Source organism: Oryctolagus cuniculus, chromosome 10, assembly GCF_964237555.1.
Source record: "Oryctolagus cuniculus chromosome 10, mOryCun1.1, whole genome shotgun sequence".
Taxonomy (NCBI): Eukaryota; Metazoa; Chordata; class Mammalia; order Lagomorpha; family Leporidae; genus Oryctolagus; species Oryctolagus cuniculus.
This window is the reverse complement of record NC_091441.1, coordinates 68,735,596-68,759,413: the sequence shown is the minus strand read 5'-3', so window position 1 is coordinate 68,759,413 and position 23,818 is coordinate 68,735,596. Positions and strand designations below refer to the sequence as shown.

At 47.9% G+C, this 23,818-nt stretch overlaps 1 protein-coding gene across 9 annotated transcripts in view; it reads left to right on the top strand.

The window, feature by feature from the left end:
- The first annotated feature begins 1,373 nt into the window (after positions 1–1,373).
- LOC138843059 (serine/arginine repetitive matrix protein 1-like) overlaps positions 1,374–23,818 on the top strand; it is a 244,974-nt gene continuing 222,529 nt past the window's right edge. For 8 of the 9 annotated variants that reach the window (XR_011379440.1, XR_011379439.1, XR_011379438.1 and 5 more), the window contains exon 1: positions 1,374–14,230. The gene's annotated coding sequence lies outside the window, so the exon portion shown is untranslated. The remainder of the gene's footprint in view (positions 14,231–23,818) is intronic. The other variant, XR_011379441.1, reaches the window with a different exon arrangement.

The window sequence follows — 23,818 nt, the reverse complement described above, 5'->3', positions numbered from 1 at the left end:
TTGTAGTTGGTTTTCCATAGGATCTCAATCTTAAATGATCTCTCTGCTTCTACTACAAAGTGGCTTTAGGAATATTTTAAAGCTATAAACCAATTGTATGCGTTCCATTTCTTATAACATTTTTGTGGTTTCCTTTGGTATTTGGAACAAAAATGCCACACGCACTGTGCCCTGGCTTTTGTGCTCTGCACTATGTGCCTTCTGCTAACCACTGACCCTTGCCATGCCTCCGTCACATGAGTCAGTCACTTTTATGGGCTTTTCTGTCCCTGTTCATTCCTGCCTCTGGAATTTTGCAACTGTCTTTTCCTATGCTTGATATATTTTCCCAAGAGCCAGTAGATTTAACGTGGCTGTATTGCTAATAGCTCCATGGAAGTAGGAAGCTGGTTTTTCTAATTTTCTGTAGCCTCAGAGTCTATCTCAGTGAATGAATGAATGAAAGTTGTTCTAATCTTGATGCCCCAAATGAAGGAGTGATAGAGGCAGTGTGCTGGGAAGAGAGCTGAGGAGGCATCCAGAAGAGAGTGGGGAACTCCCCCATGTTACCTGCTACCCCTTGCTGAGCTTTGGGAGGAGAGAGAGAAGATTAAGGAGTCATGCCTTGGTTTGCTGGTGGAACTCTGGCAGTGCAGTGAGAGCCAGAGGGAGAGGACGGTGAGGCCTTGAGGCAGATGATGTAGTGTCATCAGACCTGAGAGGTTGCACAGGCATGCATGATGAAGTCACTGTGGATAGGTAGCTCAGAGATGCCTAGCCAGCACACCTAGGGCCATGAGCTGTTATGTATCCCAAGGAAAGAGGCTGGGGAGGGGAGAGGGTGTTCTGGACTGACTCTCCAGGCTCATGGGGAGTGGTTTACATTCTATGCTTCCTTCCAGTCCTCCCAACCACCCAAGCCAACTTAGGTTACTTCACACCACGTATTGAGATTGGCCATGGTGGGAGAATCGATATCATGGACATTAGCAAATACTAGAAAACTCAGGACTTTCCCCTCAGAGGTCCTGATTTACCAGCACACCCCTAGGGCCAGGCCTGTTTCTAAGCAAACACTTGAATCTGGGAGAGACAAGGTCTCTAAATAGAACTTTGCTGAGTTTGGGAGATGGGTGTTTGGTGCAGGGGTAAAGATGCCACTTGGAGCCAGGTTCCACTCCTATTTATCGGCACTCACTATGCTGCAATGGGTATGTGTGAAGATTAGGGGTTTACTTAAAATGCCTGTGTGTATGGGTGAGGTAAGGTGGGGGATGTGCTACAGTCACTCCCTAGCCTTCAGTTTCAGAAATGCACCCATACAAGTCCAGAGGGAGGGGTGAGCCCATGCACTAGGACTGTGCATCCAGCTGCAAGCTTGGCTGGGGGTTCCAGCACAGAAACTGGGCCACCTGCACCAGAACCACAGTGTCTGTTGCTACTGACACACTGTGGCAGAGGCCCGGCAGCTGGTGGCAGCTGGTGGGGCAGTACCCCAAACCCCCCCAGTCCCTCTCCTCCCAGCCACCAATGTTGGGAAATAGGGTGGGAACTGTAGTCGCTGTTCTGGCAGGCAGCACTCTGCTTCCAGAAGCCAGCTGAAGGGAAGGAGCCTTAGGAAGCACCTGGAAGGTGCACCAGTGACACCAGCCAGAGACTCTCCCGTGCCAGGCAGCAAGCCCAGCCCAGAAGGAGTCCCACAGACATGCAGGTCTTCCCCAGAAGTGCCTGGTGGCAGAGAAGTTTTCAGAGCAAGAGAAGTGGGACTGGTGGGCCTTTCTGAGGTCAGAGGTAGAGCATTTGATGTATGGCCAGGTCGAAGGCTACTCATCCGTATCCCTGTCTATCACCTCTTGCTGTGGTTGTCCCTCTGTGGGTTTGTGTGTGTGAAAGCAGGCCCAGGAGGAGCGAGGAGGCAGTCATTCCCCAGACAGGAAAGAATAAAATGAGTGTTCAGAGAAGAGCAGAGGCAAGAAACGGGTGCCACCCAGGGCTTTTCAGGTTTGAGTCCTGGGCCTTTTCTCAAGCCAGTGGGGGTCTGGGCCTGGGGTTCTGCACGGTCTTGGCCATGAAAGCTCTCTCTCTCTCTCTCTCTTTTTTTTGCCTTTCCCGGTTCCCCGGTTTCTTTATTTGGGGGCCTTCCCTTTATCCTTGCTGATTTTAACTCAAGCTCTTTTTCTTTAGATAAGTCCCCCCTGCCTCTCCTGGTACCCTTGTGTGTTCCATCTGCAGCCTGGCCTCTGGTGCCCACCAGATCCGGTCTCTGGAAGAGGCTCTCCTGGAATTCAGCTTTGAAGCCCTGTGGTGCATCACAGGGCCTGACCATCACAAGAGCTCGCGCAGAGTTTAAAGACTGAGCATCCCAAGATGAGGATAAAACCTTCCCGTGCTCTGGGCAGAAGCTCGGGCATCTCCCACAGAAGATGGATGTGGTCATGGAGTGGTCAGGGGAAGTCAGGATGCCGGGGATCAAACAGTGCTCAGGAGAGATGGAAGGAAAGGAGGAAACTGAGCAAAACTTTCCAGAAATTTGTCTGTGAAGAGGAGACAGCATCATCATGTCTGGGCGGAGCTCATCCCTTGAGTGACAAGAGGAAAGGGTGGCCTCAGGATGGAGCTTGGTTGCATAGCAGCCCACAGTTCTGTGTAAAATTTGAAATGATGGATTTCTGGACATTGGGTCCAGACATCACGGCCCTGGTGGTTGCAGGCTCAGGACTAGCCTCCAGTCACACCTACATGGGGAAGGAGTGGGTGGGTGGTCACATGGGTCAGAGCAGTGCTTCTGGCGGGTTATTCGTTGAAATAGTTATTGTGTGATCCTGAGCTGCCCTTGGCACACATCTTTGGGGGGTCCTCCAAAGGCTCACTTGTTAAGACAGGATGAGGCCCATTCATTGAGATCATCACCTGTCCTCAGCTCCATTTAGAAACTGTGAGAAAGCTGGGGTTCGCCCTGGGAGTGAGAACTGAGTAGGTTAAGGGGGAGTTGGCCATGCGACCACTGGCCCCAAAGATTCTCAGGCAGTGACAGTTGCTGGGGGGACAGTTAGAACCTGAGGCAGTTGGAGAGGCTGTGACAGCCGGCAATCTAATAGCCAGCAGGTGCTGTTGGCAAGCAGCTGGGGCTGAGGCAGGGTGAAGACCCAGGAAATATCACATCATTGAGACCCTCTATCCTCTTTTGCGTCACAGTTCCCCATTGCAAGCTTTGGTGGAAGGTGCTGAGAAGGTGGAGAGCTGGAGGGGCGAGTGCTCTTCCACTTTAGCTGCAAGGTGTGGGGTGAAGCTTACCCCAAGGAGCAGGGGTGGGACCAGAGGGACCCGACCTGCAGGGACAAGTTTTTCCTGTTCTTCCACCTCTGTGGTCAGGTGTTTTCTCCTGTTCCACCACCTCTGTGGTCAGGTGGCCCCTGCACACTCTGGTTACTTACTTGGCCCTCATGAGCACAGCCAGGTGGGAGTCAGTCTGGTCCTTTACTAAAAGGCCAGTGGAACAAATGGGAAGACCAGGTATTCCCCAAGGAGATCATTGCCCTTGGCAGTAGCATCTGCCGGAGGTGTTGGACTTGACCATGATTTTGGCTCCCAGTTCCCTAACAACCTGTGTGAAAGGAGGAGGGAACGCTCCCTCCCAATTCCCACAGCTGTCACTTGGCCCTCACTGCTCTCAAGTGAGTGGGACGACTGGCTTTTCTGGGTGGCCTACCTCCACTCTACTCTTCACAAAACAGCTGGAATTTGAAAGTGGGGCCCTTCCTTCCACAAGCCCTTGCATGGCCTCGGAGACTTCCCTGGCCTTAGGCCCCCGCACTGCCCTGCTAACTACCTGCCTGACATCACTGTATGCTTCCTCCTCCTGGGGACTGTCTCCCTGCCTGCCTCTGGGGTCCTGCAGGTCTCACCAAGAGCACACATTCTGGAAAGCACGCCTGTCTCCCAGCGCCTCCCTGCCTGGTCTCTGCCTCCAGTTACACTGTCCAGGGCCGTGGTCACAGAGCATGGGTGTTTCTCTGGTCAGGTCTGTCCATTGGTGACTTTGTTTTCTTCCTCCAGTGCTGAATGCACACGCGGTACAAAGCTGATAAGTGAACAAACTCCAGATTTCTCCTTTGGGCAAGCTGGCCTGCATTCTGCCATGAGGAAGACTTCATTTGCGCCTTGCTCACTTGCTAGGAAGTTTTGGTGGCTTGGAGTCTTACGGGCTGATGCTACAGTATCGCAGTGGGGCTCTCATAGGCACCAGGATTTAACACTCTGGCCAAGGCGGTCCCTGGAGAAACCCAGCTCTTTTTGGACTGTGGTTGGGGCTGTCTCTCCTGCACACTAGGTGCCTCCCAACTCCCTTCAACAAGCCTATGGCCTCCTTACATTAAACTCTGATTTCTCTTCCTCTGAATGATTTTAAGGGTTCGTTTTTGGCCCTGATCATACTACTTTAGCCTATGTCTTTCACTGGTAATTGTTTTTGTGTGTCTGATTTCCCCTCAGCTACTTTTAAACTTTTAAAGGGTGAAGACTCTTGGTTTTGTGCTTCTCACAATGCCTCCAAGGACGTTAACCAAACTCCGACATACAACCCTCTGCACTGAAATCAGAAATATGTGGTTCCTGGTAGAATATAAGGATGTGAGAGTGCATGTGCACATGGGCAGTCAGGGGTTTTGTTTGTTTGTTTGTTTGTTTTACTGTTTTGATCACTCTTACACCCGCGGAGCTTGAGTGTAAGTGCTTGGAGTACTGACACTAGTTAGTTGAAGAAAGTAATTTTTTAAAACATGGTGGGGAAAATACACAGGCTCATTCTTACTCTGAAAAGTTCTAATAATAAAAAGCTGTTAACATGGCAGCAATCTTCCCAGTTTTTCCTGATCAGTGGTTTTGAGTTATTTTGAATAATATATTATAATTTACTACTTATGTATTATAAATAGTATATAGTAATAATTTATCGGTTGGTTTCTGACATGTTGAACCCGACCAAATAACAGCACTGCTAGCAAGATTGGTTTAATCTACAGGAAAATAGTATTGGATGACAAAAGTTTGCTTCCTAGCTGAATACTTCAGAGATGTGACCCTTAGGCAGGGCAGCAGCTTCTTAAAAGCAGATTTGCAGAAGGGCAGCTGGAATACAGGGAGGAGCTCTTCTCTGTGATTCCAGAGACTTACTGCCCTGCTGTGCCCTAGGCGAAGCAGCCCTGTGACTTTGGGAGGGGAATAAATAGGAGGAGGTCTTACTGGGTTCCCTTGAATTTTAACACTGGAAGGGATATTATATCAGTCATTCAAGCTTTTCCCAAAGGTTGCCCTGATGGAGATGGGGGAAAATGTGGACTGGGGTCTGGGGGTCATGCTGCTGTGGGGTGACAGCATGACATATCTGGAACTTGAGTTGATGGGCAGGTGCATTACACAGATAAGAGATGCGTTAACTTGTGCTACCTCACCGCTGAGTTTCTGGGCCTGTGACGCTGATGACCGATCGATCCACCCAGGAGGCAGGCATCTTTCTTGGTGTAAAGATCTGACCTCCAAAGATTTTAGGGGAGATGATCTGTGTGCAAAATGGTTCACACAGTTAAAAGAATCTGAAAAAGAAGTGTGACAGTAAACAGGAGATGGCAGCATTTTAAATTTATTTCTTTACACTGTGATAGGTTCCTCCCTGATTTCATCCTTTGTGGGCCCACAAACTTGCCCGAGGTACACTGAGAGAATGTTTCTGCTCTCACTGTTTCTAAAACAAGAGAGTTGAAATAGATGATCCCTGGACTCCCTTCAGCTTTACCAATCTGTGATTTAAGTTTACATCCCTGAAATAATAGGTGCTAGATAACCTTTGGCTCCGATCCTGCCCTCTTTGGTTTACTGACCTGGTATTTTTTGTTGGCAGCAGGATCTGGGGCCACAATTGCTGCAGCCCAAAACAACTAGTGAGAAACATTGTGCAAAATGAGTTTTATCACTTCTCAGGCTAGGGCTTCCTTTATCCTTGTGGATGGGTTAGGGGGAAAGCTTCATGCCCACACAGCACTGCCTGAATCGCTACTAGGGGGAACTGATGGGCAGGTGTGGAAATTCTCAAGCTTGCTTGCCTCTCTTTTATCCGCAGCCGAAAGTTGCTCCCATACAACATTTGTCATTTTCACTGAACACATGACTGAAAATCCTGCCTCAGTTCCTTCCTTCCTCTGAGTTGAAAGAATGGGACAACACTGCAGTCTGTTCCTCTTTATTTTGTTTGCAAGTCCAAGCATCTTGATGCTTAGGCATGTTTTTGCTAGCCATGCTCCTTAACTACCAACACAACACTTTTCAGAATACCATGATTACTATTGTGTCAAAAAAAGAAAGAATACCACGATTATTGATGAGCAATACTATTGATAACAACTATAATATAGCAAGTACACTCAGATTATCATGCATTTTCCTTTACAATATTTCTAGCAGGACATCAAATACCCTTCCAAATTAATAATTTAGCTATTTCAATTCACAAAGTTTTGCTTTTTGATGAATGCTAGCTTTGAGTCAAGACTCCTGGTTGCAAGTGACAGAAACCCAACTTAAACTAGCTTAAGCAAAAGGAATTTCTTGGATCAGATCATTCAAAAGTCTTGAAATGCAATAGTCTCAAGTTTGCCTAAATCCAGGTGGCTCAAACACCATCAAGACCCTTGCTCCATCTCTTAGCTTCACTTTCTCTCTGCATTGGCCTCTTTTCCAAGCAGACTCTGTATGCAGGAGGAATCAAATATGGCTTCCCTAACCTCACAGTTCATTCTCCAAGCCATGGAGAGTTGTTTCTTTTCTGATAATTGCAGCATAAGTTCTAAGAAGAGGTCTGGCTGGACAGGCTTGGGATGCATGCTCCCTTCCGAATCAGTCTCTGGGACCTGGTTGAGAAAGCACCCTGGTGGGCTGGGCCTGGGACACATCCCCAGAACTGGGGGCCAAAGATCAGTCTCTCCACCCCTCATACAAAGCATAAGAACTACGGATGAGGAGGGCTGGAAACCTGGGTGGACACCGGGCAGGGAAAGTACTTTATCCATAGTAATGGAATGAACAAAACCGATGCCGCCTTCCCAAGCCCCCTAGCATTCCTGGGAAAACCTATGTGGCCCATAAGCTGCATGACTGTAGGTTACAGCTACCGTGACATCTGCCTTGGGTTTTAAAGGGACCTGACATTTCAGGCATGTGTGCTTACCACGTGTGGCCCTTCACGTCTTCTGCACTGGTTCCCTCCAAGTGTTGGTTTTGTTTTGTCATTTCCCCAAGTGACAACACCTATATAGCAAAGAATTTTTGACAATGTGGCAGTTGCATTTTCTTGCAAATATTTAAGAACAGGTTTGGAGCTGCACCCAAAGGCTGCCAAGTGAAGTGGGGGCTGGGGGTGGGGAAGAAGCACTGGCCCCACGTGAGAGACCCTGGGCTCAACTTGTAGGTCTCTATTTTCATAACACTGGTGAAGGAGCCTTATCTCACCTCACTTTCCTGATTGGCAAAACAGGGGTGATTCTATTAGTTTCTTCTGCCTTAGAGGGTTTTTTTGGGGGGGGGCAAATGAGAGTGTGTGTGAGAGAGTGCTTTGGTAAGATGGATAAAGGTCCTACAATTTAAGCTGATATATAAATGGTATGTGGCAGGTACATGCTTGAGTGGGGGAATCTAAGCCTCTTCAATGAGTTGTTCTCCTAACAAAGCTCACTTTTATATCCAGCCGAGACAGAGCCACCTGTTTCTGCTCCAGGGTATGTGACAGCATCACCATTCTGCAAGGGCAGCAAGAGGACCAGGCAGGAGATAGGGCCTCCTCCTGGTCATCAGGGCCCTCCTGGGAGTGCTCCATGAGGGACCTGGGGCTTAAAGACAGCCTGGGTTCTCGGCTGCCAGTAAACTCTGAAAGCTGCGCAGGCCAAGGAGTCTTCTGTCGCCCGCGGGGACTATGTGGAAGGGAGGCACCTTCACAGATAGATTGTAGCCCAGGCACTTCACTTTCTTCACTTGAAGTGGCTATTTTACAAAATTGTCCTCTAGAAGCCCCGGAAACCCTGGACAAAAGCGTTCCTTCCTCTCTGCAGAGAATGCGAAATTCACCGGAGACCCTACACAGGGTCGGAGCTGGCCCGGGGCTGGGATGATCTCAGGACGCACCCCCTGCTTGGGGCCTGAGTTGCGTCTGAAGAGCTCTCAAAAGTCTGGGACTTTGGGAAGCTGCTCCACCATCCTTCATCTGCGCTCTGTTAAGGATTCTGTGAGTGCCAAGCTCCTAACTGGAGGGCTGTAACTCAGAATGAATGATGCCAAGCTGCCCTTTGGCCTGCCTTGCTGTCTGTTCTTCCGAAGGAAAAAAAAATGAACTTTCTAAAGAAAACAGTACTTAGAGTGCAAGCCTATGTGATGATCAGATCGACAGTCAATTTCAGACAACCTTTCAATGTTGCTTGAAAGAGAGGCGGAGGAGCTGCTGCCTCATAGGGACCATGCAATACGTATGCTGGCTTGGGGACAGGTCCTTGGATAAGCCCCTAGGAAAGCTGTGACTCCCCCCACTCCCACCCCACCTCCGAGGCTGGGAAATGTGTGTGAGTTAAGTAGCCTCAGCCTGAGGGTGGCCCTAAGCATACACTGGCTTCTCATCGGCACACTGACAAAGACGTGTTCTTTAGTTCACAAGGGATTTTAAGAAAGTTTGAATTGGTTACAATCAAAAACTGGGGATTTTAACATACACACAAAGTTGTGCTTTTGGCTCCTTTTGGGGGAAACAGACTCATGGAAACATCCTGCTTTGTGTGAAGTTTCAATTTCCACGTCACAGCCAAAGGGTATTGAATGGACACACCCAGCCTCTTGCTCTCGGGTGTGTTTTTCAGTGGTAGCTCCTCAGGATAAAGCGAAAACTTGCAGAGAGTCCCATGCCAGCTCCCACATGCTTCCCTCTCCCTCCTGCTCTGGATCCCTCCTGACGTGACAATGAACTTCAGCCGGTGCATTTGAGTCCTGTAGGGTGAGTTCATCGCCTCAGCTCTGCCCCTGGCATATTTTCATTTCTTTCATGTTCTTTGGAAGTCTTTTCCTCTTCTTTCCAAATTAGCAACACCTTACATGTGTTATCGGCTCTAACAAGATCTTTAAGAGAATTACTTTGTTTGAATGTTTGAGTTCTGGGTGGAAATACAAGGTGAATTTAGGGTCCTAAGAAGTTGCTTCCCCTGCCCTTCCCACTCCCAGACCATAATAAGCAAATGTGTGGGCAGAAATGTCAAACAACAAACAGGTTAGCAGTGTCCCTAGGCACTCCTGAGGCACCTCCTGCCCATGCCCCCTCCACGGCCGGCATCTCAGCTGTCTCTCAGTTGTGTCTGCCTCATTTTCACAGTGCACTCATTTGTCTCTGCGTAGATGCTGACTTCTATGTTCAGTTAGCTTTGCAACTGTGGTCAGACGGTGTCTCTTCCCCAGAATAAAATCCTCTCCTCACTTGGAATAAAATCCAAGTTCCTGGTCTGGGCTCAGAGGGTGCTGCATGCTTGGTTTGGGGCCTGAGTCATTGAGCTCAATTGGAATCTTTGCTCTCTGGGGCTGCCTGCCCCCCTGGCCTTTGTCCTGTACAGCGTCCCTGGGACACAGCCACGCTGCGTCTCCATGCCCTCTTTGCAGAAAAGCTCTCCTGAGGCCTCTGCACTCTCTCCTTCTGGAGAACATAGCGTCTCCATCATACTTTGGAGAAGACACAGGCTCCAGTCAGTAGAGGAGGGGAGGCGCCCCGCCTGGCCGGACCTGCCCCATCACAGTGCCCTTGGGGGTCTCTGCCTGAACTTGGCTGTGTCGCTAGCTTGGAAGCTCCGTGAGGGCAGGGGGCTGGTCTGTTGAGTTCACTGCTTTGCTCGTGCCCACCAGAGTGCCTCAGTAAAAACTGTCGGGGAAACGTTTTGCTTCTCCAGTGTGAGCATAAGCTCCTGGGCACGGGGATGAACGGCAGCTGAATCTCACTTTCCTTCCTTCTCCCAGTGAGTGTTCACCTGAGGCTCCCTTGAGTGTAACCAGCCATCACATATGTGGCAGACACGAACGGGGGAGGACGACACCTAGAGTAACAGTTTTCAAAGTGGGGCTATGGATTTTCTCTTGGAAACCGGGTAAAAACTGGGAGTGCGTGAAGTGGGGGAAAAGCTCTGATTTGGATCCTAGTTCTGTTGCTGCCACTACCAAGCTGTGGTTCCCCGGGCAAGTATTTTATGCATTCTCCATGTCTCTCAGCCCCTCTGGTCCTTCCATCTCGGATCCATGAAGGTTTCAGGATATTGGAAGTCACCTTTCCACTTCTCAACTTGAGACCTGGGTCCTTTTAGGCTGGCACAAGCACCATCATGAGGCTGTCTTCATGTGGCTTTTTGAACAGATGTAAATGGGGGCTGGTTGCATAATCACAGAATGACACAGGATGAAGCATTGTTGTTCCCATGGGGGAGAAAAGGGACAATGGTGAGAGAAGCAATGGCTTCAATGAGAAGTTGAGAGATGTTGGAGGGAGAAGAGGGCTCTGTAGCTGGAGAACCAGGGTCCTGGGCTGTGCATGGTCCTGATGCTCATAGTGTGTTGCACACACAGATGCCCCAATGTGGCCGATGGCTAATGTGAGAGAACTGGCCTGGAAAAGAAGTCTTGTCCTGGTCATGAAGGAGGCAGAGGAGTAGGTGCAAGGAATATTGAACTCTGCCATGACTCAGGTCTGTGTTACACCCAAGTTCAACATGTACTCCACAGTGTGGGGAGGGAGAAGCTGCTTCATGAGGTTGTTCCAGTGAGGATCCAGCTGAAACCAAGATGTGCATGCAGTGCTGGGTTGAGGGGTTTGCAGGTTGGGGCTTCCCAGCTAGATTCAGGACCTGTCTCTGGTGAATGGCAGATGAGTACTTGAATGGAAAAGAAAATTCAGTTGGGCCTTAAGGAAAAATCTCCCCAAGTGTGTCTTCCTCAGCTGCTTCCGCTGGCCTTTGTGTTGGGTCCAAGCTACGTATTTTTCTTTCCTACATTCCTTAGCTAATCTTAACCAGGGCCCAAGGAGTAAAATCAGCCTGAGACTGTAGTCATTCTACTCAGCGTGATGCGGGGATTTGTGCTTCTCCAGGAGTTACTAAGCAGCTCATATGCTTCCTCTCCTTTGCTCCAGTTTGTGTGAATGAGTTTTTGCCTTGGTTTCCCTGTCTAGCCTCCCAGGCCTTTGTAGGCCCTAGAGCACTGCCCACAAAATTCCAGCCTGAGTGCCAAGCATGTTGACTTGCTGCCTGACTCCCTGGTCCTCCTGGCAGGGGTAGGCTCCCCCTGCCATCCATGTCTGGAAACAAGGCACCAACCTGCTCAGGACTTCCCAGAGCTGTGCTCTCTATGCCTGCATCTGCCCATGGCAGCAGACCACTTCTAGTATTAACAGGCCTGAGCTTACTGGACCCCTTGGGCTTCATTGTTGACTTTGTAGGTGGGTGAGTCTTCTCTTTATTTTATTATTATTATTATTTTGACAGGAAGAGTGGACAGTGAGAGAGACAGAGAGAAAGGTCTTCCTTTACTATTGGTTCACCCTCCAATGGCTGCCGCAGCCGGCGTGCTGCGGCCGGCTCACTGCGCTGATCCGATGGCAGGAGCCAGGTGCTTCTCCTGGTCTCCCATGGGGTGCAGGGCCCAAGTACTTGGGCCATCCTCCACTGCACTCCCTGGCCACAGCAGAGAGCTGGCCTGGAAGAGGGGCAACTGGGACAGAATCCGGTGCCCCGACCAGGAGTAGAACCCGGTGTGCCGGCACCGCAAGGCAGAGGATAAGCCTAATGAGCCGCGGCGCCGGCCGCGAGTCTTCTCTTATGGACTGGAGGGCCCCTGATGCTCCCAGATCCATGTCCTTTTCCCTCCTGAAGGCTTGTGTCTACACCACGATGAATAGCCAGATCCTCTGAGGAAGTTACTTCATGTTTGAAAACCACCCATCCCAAACCCAACTCTGCCTTGTGAGTATGGGTGTTGGTGTGAATTTTATCTTTGAATGTGCATAAATCAAAGAAAACTAACTGGGAAAAATAAAATTAGTCAATGAGTTCAGGGATGATACATCGAAAGGAACATGAAAAAAAAGCATACATTTCAGAGAGTTGTGTTGCTACCTACAAGCCGATGGGACTTTCAGGATGGCTGCACTTTGCAGATGGAGTGTGCATGTGATAGCAGTCAAGAAGGCTTGGGAATATTGTATCTTTAATCATTTCTCAGTCTTGATCTTCTGGCTATGATACCTTTATTTGGACCATGGTAAGCCAGAAGCTTCATAGAAAACAGCTCTTTGAGTTAAGGTTTGCAAACTAAGTAAGTATCCACATTTTAGTGTCTTTCTCTAACCAGACAGACATACAAAAGAGCTCTTTGTGAAATACAGAATTATAGAATGCTCAGGGGAAGACAAGGATTTGCCCAGCCTCGCTGGAGGCTGGGGTCTTCTCTCAAACCCTCGCAGCCCACCTGTGACTGGCTGGCTGTTCGTAGTCTTACCTCTGCTGGTGACAGAGCTCATCAGTTGTCAAGAAAGACCATTGCATAATTGATTGTGGTGTTAGATGGGTCTTGCACGGAGCCCAAATGTGTTCCCTTCCCCTACTTTTTTTTCATGCTTCCCTTTAGTGCTGGATGGAAGCAAATCCTCACTTGCACCTAGGTTCTCTAGAAATCAAAGCCCAAGGCAGAAAGAAGGCATAGGAGTAGGGCTAAAGAGGAGTGGGAGATGGAGAATCTCTATCAGGGAACTTATGTCACTGAGGGTGACCAACTTCTCAGTCTCCTAAACTGTGCCTCAGAGAGGCCCCACCAAGCCCAGGGTGTTCCATCTGCAGTGGAAAAGGGGGCTACTTCACTTGCTGGTTCCCATGCTAGATGGGGCTGCCAATTCCTGGGCATTCTAGGCTCATGCATGTGCGAGCATGGACACATGGTGACCTGTCCAGGCATGTGGGTAGGGGTAGGAAAAGGGGAGGTGGCACTTTCAGCCTGTGCCTGTTGAAGTTGGCCACAGCTCTGTGGCCATGGTTCTTACAGCTCAAACTAAGACACTTGTGAGTGGGGGCATAACAAGGATCCGAGGACAACAGAGGTGGACAAAGAGATGGATCTGGGCCCACTGTGATGTGACTGCCACCCACCTCTCCAAAGCCCACAAAGAGCTCAATCAGACACTCCTGCAGCCTTGAGGCCCTAAAGGGGTGCAAGCAGCAGGTGAGCTACTAATGGACCACAGGAGGGCAGAATTTTGATGGATTCCAATGTTGAAAGTTTAGGGACAAGGAAGAGCAGGAGAGGGCCTCAAGGGAAATTCAGACAACATGGCTTATGGTATAAGGTATACAGAGAGCAGTTACTCAGGAACAAGGTGGGTAATTCCGTGTAAGGCTGCTGGGAAGTCTAAAGGGAAAAGACAGCGGAAGGATCAATGTGCGAGTCACTTTGGGCCCAAAGAAGGGCTGTTCGGTGGCGAGAAGCATGCTTGGAGGGGAGAGGTGTGAGCCTGGTGGATGGGTGAAAGCCAGTGGTCAGCCCGTTCAGGAAGAAACAGCGTGTGTGGGAACTGGAGGGAGGGGGTCCTGCTGGGAGAGCCTAAGGTTAAGAGGAGGAAGAGGGTAAATGGAGTATGGTTCCTAGGAAGGCACAATGGGGACAGAACTCAAACCCCGGGGCTTAGTAGGAAAGAGAACGGAGCGGAGGGCACTAGCTTCTCTGTAGTATTTGAGATAAGACCACCAGCCAGAGCACGCTGCAGAAAGAGGTGGAGGTTTGAGGAAAATGGAGACTGCCTGAAACCGGTCTGGGTGGACCAGCAGAGTTTGGGAATCTTGATGCACTTAGAAGAAAATTTCTCTAAGAGGCTGCCGAGCTGAACGGGCAGCTGAAAAGCCAGGACACTTTCTTGGGCTGTCCTTTAACCCCGGATGTTCATCAATTTCTTTCATGGCCCTGGAAGCAGTTCTGCACTTCCGGAAGCTGTTCTGAAATTCCTGGAAGCAGTTCTAGACTCCATCTCCTAGGAGCGTTTTGGGGGTGGAATCCCTGGAACTTCCAACTGATTCAGCCAACGTGGTTTCACACAACTCTCGTCTACTCCCAGTGTGGGGATCTGAAATGTGGCTTGAAAGTACACCCGAGTTTCTGGGAATGTTTGTGACCCCACAGTGGAAGCCATAGAACCTCCGAGAATAGTGTAAGTTTTGGGGATTCTTACTCTTGTGTTGATGGGATGTGGTAGCCATGAGGTGGACTGAGGGTAAAGGCTGATGAGGTCAGAGATGGAAACTGCCCCCTCCCTTGTGTTTAGCCTTAGCTTTGTGTTTCTTAGTTGTAGAAACGGTGGCCAAGTTCTCAGGACAATGCCTGAGTTTGCTAAAATGTGGCGTATACTTCAACAAATCAGACTTTTTATGAGAATGCCATTCTGATTCAAAACTTCAAAATAGTTAGTTCTGAAGCACTCTATAGTGAGTAGCCTAATTTTGACTTGTGTCCCAGTAAGATTCCCTGATAGTGGGCCTGAGATGTTCCTGGTAGGGACAGAGTAAAAGCGGATAAGGAGAAATGTTGATCTGCATGCCAGTGGTTTGGACTTCGGTACCTTCTTTGGTGATACATTTGTAAAGTTAATGGCTACTTATAAACCTAATAACTACTGCATGCCCTGCCTTGGTTTCCAGTGCTCCACGATGTGGTTTGACTCAGGTGTCATCTCTGATCCCCGACAGGAGCCTTTTACTCCAGTTATACTGATAATGTAAGAATGGATCACCCTTGATGCATAGAGCGCTCCTGAGTCAGTACCTTCTTTTACCGTTGTTAGATCAGTTTCTGGAAGGCAGGATGGTGTCTGTTTTGTATTCCCAGTGGCCACCGTTGAGTAAGTCCTTTTTTGGGATATGCTTACCTTCTTGTATTGTTAGAAAAGCTGCTCAGTTATAAAGACTAGAGACTGAATTTGCTATTGAAATTTCTGAAGCTGGCACCCTTTTTTTTCTTTTGCTGTGAAGTCAGAAAATCCCATTTTCTGGCCTGTGTTTAGGAGACATGAGGAGCCTCTCATCTGCGTTACCCTTTTGCACAGTAGTTTCTTTCTCAGGTTCCTCCTCTTTTTCTCTCCATGGTCTCTCTACTGTCGACTGCGATTCGACCATTTGGAAAACAAATGGTTAGTATCTATTTGCTAAAGCAGATATTTAAAATGAGCATTTTGAATTTCATTCCAAACTGCAAGCCATACTAGAAAAGCAAACAGTGGGTGCAGATGGCCCTCTGCTGGTTTCCCCCCGGATTGCAGGGCCCCAGTTGGGAAGAAGCTTTGCCCAAACCCAAAAAGATTGAGCTTGTTGGAATTGCAAAGGCAGAGCCTGTGCCTGGTCCTTTGAGCCCCGTGCCTGCAGCTGTAAGGAATGTCGGTAAATAGCTTAGCGTCACTTGGGAGCTTATGTAGCTTTGAAAATCAAATGATATTTCTGCTTTGCATCTTTGGACCACACCTGGGCTTGAGGTGAAGCTGCCCTTCCCGATTCACACTCAAGCTTAGAGTCAAAGAGGGCAGGGCTGTGCCCTCTGGGGCAGGCTGGTGCCATCCTATGGTGGGGAACAGGGCTACGCTGGGGTTTTCTTTGTGAAAAATCAAGTGGCTTGACTAGATGATTTTTAAGGAGCCTTCCGGCTGTATATCTATGGCGGGCAGCACCATCTCTGCCTCCTGAGCTGCCGATGGTCAAGGTGGTAAGGGCAGGCAACATGGCAGGCTACCTGATGCTATCAGACAAGATGGGTGTCTTGCCACCTGTAGGACTGGACCTGGGCGACTGAGTTTGCTGGGACACACACAAGCACGCACACTTCCTTCCAGGGCTGTGTTCCCAGATGTCTGCATTGGCCGAAGTCCTCTGGGTGTCAGTTCCCACCTGGAAATTCTTATTTCTGGTACAGCTTGCCTTTCTCTGGCACTCAACACAGGCACTGTTTCTACAGGTCTCAGCTCTCCCAGGACTTTAATCCTGACACCATTTGTCCTACTCTGAGCAGGTGACTTTGCCTCCCTCCTGAAAGACAGAAGCTAGCCCGAATTGCTAGCCTGTCCTACCTCTGAGCAAATAGCTCTCCCTGGATGCCCAGTATCTCATTTCTCTCTTCTCTTTCACAGCCAAATTTCTTGAAAGCAGTGTCTACATCTGCTGTCTCACTGACCACTGCAGTCTGGCTGCCTCCCTCATAGCTACTCTGCCCAGATCACACTAACTCAAGGTCAGTCATGACCTGCAGGTGGCTAAGCCAGTGAACCCTTGGCGCTAGTTCTTGTGATTTTCCCAGCAGGGGGTGTTCCCCACTCTGTGATGATATGCTCTTTCTTCTGTCTGTGGCTGCCTATGTTCGGGTCAAGAGTCTATGTCAAGAGTTCTGGTGCCTTTGTTTCTCCTTTGGTTATGGTCCCTTCTGCTTCCCTCTTTTGCTCCACGCACTTCCGCCATGGAAAGAAGAAGGGAACAGAGGCAGGGGCCCAGAAGCGTAGTGGGGGAAGTGCCTGCATCAGGTTGGATAAAAAGCCAAATGCAGAAGGGATTTGGTCCTGTTATGTCAGGACTCCTGAGGGGAGGGGGACTTCACATGGAAACATGCGGATGTTCAAGTGCTCGTGCACAGCTGGGTGGGACCAGCTGTGCATGCACACCCACAGGGCAGGGGATGGGCTGGGCTTGAGGGATTTGCTGGGAGCAGCCCAGGAAGGCTGTCAAGATGGACCAAGATGGGTACGATAGAGGGTCCTGCACACCAGGGTGGCCTGGTGAGCTGCCTGGGTCAGGGATTGGAGTGGAAGGGGGTGGCAGTGCATCAGGTGGACTCCACAGGGCCCGCAGTATCAGTAGGAGCTGGGCGTGTAGGCTAGCTCTTTGGCAGGAACACTTATGTGGAAGCAAAAGTCTAATTTTTCAGCTGGGTTCTAGTGTAGGACCCCAAAAGCGGTGTCCTCTTGTGACGACCCCAGAAACACAGACTCCGGACCAGACGATGCAATAGAACAGGAGGTAATTTATTTCATTTGTACAAATGGGCCCTCTACTGCTGCAAGCAGCAAGCAAGCGAGAGGAGCCCCGAGCAGCTATCTCACACAGCTTTTAAAGGGCAAAACCACAAAATTAACATATTATAGGCTGGTGTAAGTTCATTGGATAATTTTCAGTAGCGGGCCTTGTATGGCAGTCTAAAAGTGGTAATGTCGGTGGAAAAGTACTAGGTCAAAGGGATACATTAGGGGAGGGGGTTTCTAGGAGAGAGGAATAGGTTGCTACGTGCCTTGCAGCTTTCTTTGTTAACCTTGAGCAAGCGTAGGGAAGGGGCTTATCTACAAGGCAGGTGTTCTGTGTATCTCTGGTTAGTAGCTGACTGCTTTCTCTGTGAACCGGTTTACTCCCCATTTCCCAAGGCCGTCTCTGGAACGGTTTGTCTTAGGAGCCCCATTTTTTTTATGGTGGCTCTTGGCTCCTTTCATTCCCCCATTTTCTCTTTGAACTAATTTTAATCCTAAAATTGTGTGCCGTTAATGAGGGGTTTTAATACGGTCACTGGTGGCCAGGGCTTGATAGTGTTGCGTGAGGACTAATGCCAATGATCAGCAAGCCAGGCCTTAGCATGTGGGCCCATGGCCAGCCATGGGTCCCCACATTTCCCCCTTTTTTTATTAAATTGAGAATGGCCTCTGTCTTAGGTTGCCCTCAGTCATCTCTGTCCTTACCCGTCATCGGTAACTCTGGCAGCTTGGCCTAGAGCCCTGTCTTAGGTTGGTACAGGATGCTGAGCGTCTTACCCGTCTTTGAGTACCATTCCAGCCCAACATTAGGTGAGAGATGAAACATACAGCCAAATATCAATTATTTTGATTACAAAGGAGGCTTGGTACGAAGTTTTAAATGATGAATCTCAGTCCATTTATACTATAGGGAAGTCAGCATAAAATGCAGAACACACGGAAGACATCCTATACAAAGTGGGAAAAGCAGTAGCAGTCCAGCCAACATTAATAACCAATGAATCCATTGAAACCCTTCAAATGAATAGTGGGTTAGTAATAAACATATGTTGCATTTTACTCTTAAGTTTATCAATAACAGACTCTATATATGGCACATTGTTAGTAATGTTAAAATAACATCCCCCAGGTACAGATTTATAACTTAAATGATCTTTTTAACAGCAAGTAATTGTTAGCTGCATGGCTTAAAAGCACTCCTGAGTGAACTTGATCCAATTTTTTGGCTATATTGGATAGCACAGTAGCAGTAAGATTGATTGCTTTGGTCACCAAACATGTAAGCCTTCATAGTCCACGATTATTTCCAAAAGCCAGTCCAGGAACACTTACTACTGATGCAGCCATGGCAAGGGCAGTGTCCTCTCCTATTAGGATGACGTTGTTATTGTAGTCTTCAGGTAAAGCACACCACTGACGTGCTCTATCCGCTGCTGTAAATACAGATGTTAGCATCAGGGCCACACGGCCCAGGGAGCAATTGCAGAAAGGCATGTTGGTTACATGGAAAAACCCATCCCTTAGGAGCCCTTGTCCCATACCAGTACTGGATCAGGTCCATTCCATTGATTGGTGATAGGATCCCTCCATTTCACCATTGCTCTTTTTACAGCTGTTTTTAAGCAGTTAGAATTTAACAGAGACATCAAGAGAACATAATAGATTACTTTAACTCATTGCTTTAACAGAGGATCAGATTTTGATTTTATGTCAAAGAAAATAACCAAAGATTTTTTCTTTCCATAACATTTTGCGACTTTTTTACACCTTCTGTAACTTGCTTAAACCTTTCCCCCCCCTTTTTTTTCCAGTATAAACCAGCCATTAAGATAAACAATTTTTACAAATCATATCCTTTTAAAAGTATCTCTTTTTTTTAATTTTTTTTATCAAGAATATGCTTTTATGTTTGTGATCTTTTACATTAAAATGATGGTATCTGGGACTGTAGCAGTCAATGGGAGAGTAACTTTGTTTAATTCCCTGTAATTCACAGTCATTTTTCAGGTTTCATCTGATTTCTTAACATGCCAAATTAGATAATTCCTTTTAGTGATTATGGGAATCATCACTCCAGCACTAAGATAATTTTTTTTACTGTTTTAGATATTTCCTCATATCCACCTGGAATTCTGTATTGTTTACACTGAATAACCTTAGTTGGCCCTGGCAGCAGTACAGGAGCTTGATATAATTTTTTTACCACTACCTAGCAGTTTGACTCCAAAGGGCAGCATTTTTTTTTTAATTTATATTTATCCTGTACTTATTTTTCTAATTGCTTACACATGCATCAGTATGCAGATAACAAAATCCATTCTCACCTCCCAAAGCCTATAGTTTATCCCCCTTTTCTACCGGCACTGATAGCAAAACCTCAATAACTTGTGGAGGCTGTGCACTCTGTAACTTGCCATCCCAATTCTCACTCGATTCCGAGCAGAGAGCCCATTCCTTCACCAAAGAGGCGAACTGAAGGTCTTTTCAGCCAGGAACATCACAGGTTACACATGCAACTTCAGTTTTTCTTTTAAAGAAAGGCATTGCTTTGCATACTTGCAGATCCTGCCAACTACGCCAATTTGTGACAGTAAATTACTTTTTAGCTGTCTGCTGTGCACAGACTTAGTTACTTTTAATCTGCAAGAAATACGCTGCAAGCCTTGTAGTGCACACTAAAATTATTTAGAGGAAAGATGGTAAAGGAGCATAGATTAACAGAATGTTGCAATAAACATGGCTCTATTGCTTTAATGATACTATAGCAAGATGGTCCACTGATCCCTGTAGGGAGGGCCTGAGGCTGGCCCCGCTTCCAGTTTCCTGAACTCTGTTTTTTAATGAATTACCTTCTTTATCAGTTTTGGAGTGACACTTATTGGCCCAATGCCTTTCCCTTTAGCACTGGAAGCAAATCCCAGGAAGAGCCTTATTTTGATTTTTGACTTCTGGACAATTTTTGTACATGTCCCTGTTGCCCACATTTATAGCACCCTCATTTATCAGGCATAGCCCTCCTTGATGATTTTTGTAATGACATACCAAGCAGAGCGTCAGGTCCTGAATGTCCTGTTATTAATCCATTTTGTTAATTTTTCATTAAAGGGACTGTCACAGAACACCTCAATCACAGTAGCCAATTGATCATGTCCACGTTGTACTTATGTTTTGTAGAATTTACAGTACTGTGGGCATCACTAGGCAATCTTCACACAGCTCCGGAGAAGGATCCATACTGAGAATTAAACATTATTAGTAATCATCACGGGCACATTTAACATTCAGCTTGACTGCGTGTTCCCCCCGAAATGAAACAGCAGCAGCAGAGGCTTGCTCCGGCTCCCCCTTAAAGCCTCCAAGGACAAGGGTGGCTCATTGCCAAGATTTTAGGCAAGCAGTGCGTCCCATCTCGGGTCTTGGCCAGAGAGCCGAGACATGAAGCATGCCCACCTGTTTATCAGAAAACATTCCTTTATCCTCCTCCCCGGGAACTGGCCAGGCTCCCAAGGAGCAGGAGAAGGTCATTCGGCAGCAAAGTTTCTTGGTTACCAGAGCCAAATCTAGGTACAAGCCTCTCCAGCCCAAAAATTTGTCCTTACATTTGGCCCTAGAGTTGCATTGAGAGGTAGACATAATTAACACATTATAAGAATACAATACACATTTTTCATACAAGTATACATCTAGCAATCAAACACAACAATAAAAACAGATGGGGGAGACAGTAAGAGATAAAGGACAACAAAAACAGCGACACACAGAACACAAATCACAAGCTGCGTGGCAACAGACCGAGACAAAACCGAAACTATCAGAAGGGAGCGGCAGTCTGGCCAGGCTCTCCCCTGGAAGAAAGGAAATTCCCTCTTTCCCTCCTTCCCAGACCACCACTGGAACATTCTCCAGGGTTGAACCAGGGGTCTCAGGACACGTCTGAAATCACAAGCCGCGCAGCAACAGACCGAGACAAAACCAAAACCAGAATTTCAGAAGGGAGCGGCCGTTTGGCCAGGCTCTCCCTTTGAAGAAGGGAAACACTCTCTTTCCCTCCTTCCCAGACCACCACTGGAGCGTCCTCCAGGGTTGGACCAGGGGCCTCACAACACGTCTGTCTCCCCTTTGGTCCAGTCAGTACTGAGCCTGTACAGGCGCCCCAGGACGGATTCCACGTCGTCCTGGCAGACAAGAACAAACAGTACAAACCACAGTTACAATAATACACAAATAAGCAAACTTACCTCCGTCTGGCCGATGGAGTGTGGGAGTCTGGGGTCCCCCAAATCCCGGACGAGCCCCCATATATAGGACCCCAAAAGCGGTGTCCTCTTGTGACGACCCCAGAAACACAGACTCCGGACCAGACGATGCAATAGAACAGGAGGTAATTTATTTCATTTGTACAAATGGGCCCTCTACTGCTGCAAGCAGCAAGCAAGCGAGAGGAGCCCCGAGCAGCTATCTCACACAGCTTTTAAAGGGCAAAACCACAAAATTAACATATTATAGGCTGGTGTAAGTTCATTGGATAATTTTCAGTAGCGGGCCTTGTATGGCAGTCTAAAAGTGGTAATGTCGGTGGAAAAGTACTAGGTCAAAGGGATACATTAGGGGAGGGGGTTTCTAGGAGAGAGGAATAGGTTGCTACGTGCCTTGCAGCTTTCTTTGTTAACCTTGAGCAAGCGTAGGGAAGGGGCTTATCTACAAGGCAGGTGTTCTGTGTATCTCTGGTTAGTAGCTGACTGCTTTCTCTGTGAACCGGTTTACTCCCCATTTCCCAAGGCCGTCTCTGGAACGGTTTGTCTCAGGAGCCCCCTTTTTTTTATGGTGGCTCTTGGCTCCTTTCACTAGGAGTAGGACCTGCCACCTCACTGAATGAAACCAGCCTGTGTGCACCCATGAGAGGCTCCAGGTCGGGGGGTGGAGGGAGTAGATGTTATTCGTCCTCAGAAATCACTGCCAAGAGCTCATTTAATTGAACAGGGCCTGTGGCAACATAAAGTGTCAGGTTCAAATACTCATCCCCCATAGCTCAGAGTGTGGGAGGACTCAGAGTATCTCTGAGACATTATGGGGCAGGACAGGGAGAAGCCACATATGACCAGTGAAACATTCATCAATTTTGCAAGAAACTTGAAAGAGACTATGGTAACTCACAATCATGATGAAAATAAAGTCGGAATAACCACAGAGATGTGATGTTAAGTGAACAAAGAGTAAAACTGTTAGGCAGGTCAGGCTTATATGCATTTGAGTAAAATCTGGGACATGTGGGAAAATGAGATCAGTTCTGTCACGGTGGCAGGCATGAGGGTAGCTCAAGAAACTGTTTCAAGATGCAATTATTTTGATATGTTTTTAGAATAAATGAACAGAAATTATATTTTCATCTCTTTTGCTTGTGGTGTCATCTGCGCCATACTTTTCTTTCACTGGAACTCCTAATGTTTCCATTTGAAAACCACACATGATTAACATTTCAGTAGCCATTAATTTAAAAATATCTTTTTTAAAAAAACATGAAAAAGGCATATTTCTGTTTCCCTGAAAAAATTATATAAATGTTAAGAGTGAAATAGGCTCTGAATACTAAGCACAGGGTGAACCCATTTGTGGAAAATAACCAGTTGTCTCCAACTGCATGCCACTTTTCTGTTATAAATTCTTTAATGTGTTCTCTTAATTCATTTTGGTTTCAGTATATTTGTTTCTTTTGTAAAATTTTTTATTATAAAGTGTATCACTTATTGCTGCATAAAAAATTACCCCAACACTCAGTGGATTTTTTTTTTTTTTTTGACAGGCAGAGTGGACAGTGAGAGAGAGAGACAGAGAGAAAGGTCTTCCTTTGCCGTTGGTTCACCCTCCAATGGCCGCCGCGGCTGGCGCGCTGCGGCTAGCGCACCGCGCTGATCTGATGCCAGGAGCCAGGTACTTCTCCTGGTCTCCCATGGGGTGCAGGGCCCAAGGACTTGGGCCATCCTCCACTGCACTCCCTGGCCACAGCAGAGAGCTGGCCTGGAAGAGGGGCAACTAGGACAGAATCCGGCGCCCCGACCGGGACTAGAACCCGGTGTGCCGGCGCCGCAAGGTGGAGGATTAGCCTAGCAATCCACGGCGCCGGCCACTCAGTGGATTTAAATGATAGTAGCTCGTTTATCATCTTATGCTAATGATAAATGAGCAACTTGGGACTGTTGTAGCTGGAAGTTGCTCATGGAGTGGCAGTCAAGACCCCAACCAACACTGCAGTTACTGAAAACTTTGTATTGGGTGGACTATCCAGCTCTTGCCACTGCCAGAGCTAACGCCACAGCTTCTCCTATGTCTTAAAGTCTTTGTCATTGAAGCACTCTATTGCCGCATTTCAGCATAACAAGTTACCCCAGCAATTAGATGCCTAAAGCCACATTTTAGAGATGTCTCACTCACATGATTGGCACACTGGGGCTGACTACTGGCAGGAGCCCTTGGATCCCTGCCACATGGGACTCTCCGTGGAGCCATTGGATTTCCCAAGAAAGGTGATCCAAGAGAGCTAAAGGGCGGGCTAAAATGTCCTCTGTTACCTAGCATGGGATGTTGTACCCTGTGATTTCTGTAATATCTCATTGATTGCATACACAAGCCCTGTGCAGGTGTACACAAGTGTGTTAATACTAGGAGGTGAGGAACAGCAGAGGGCGTCTTGCTGACTGGCTACCACAATCTGCCCTGGGGCCCCAGAGGACTCATGTCCTCCTCACA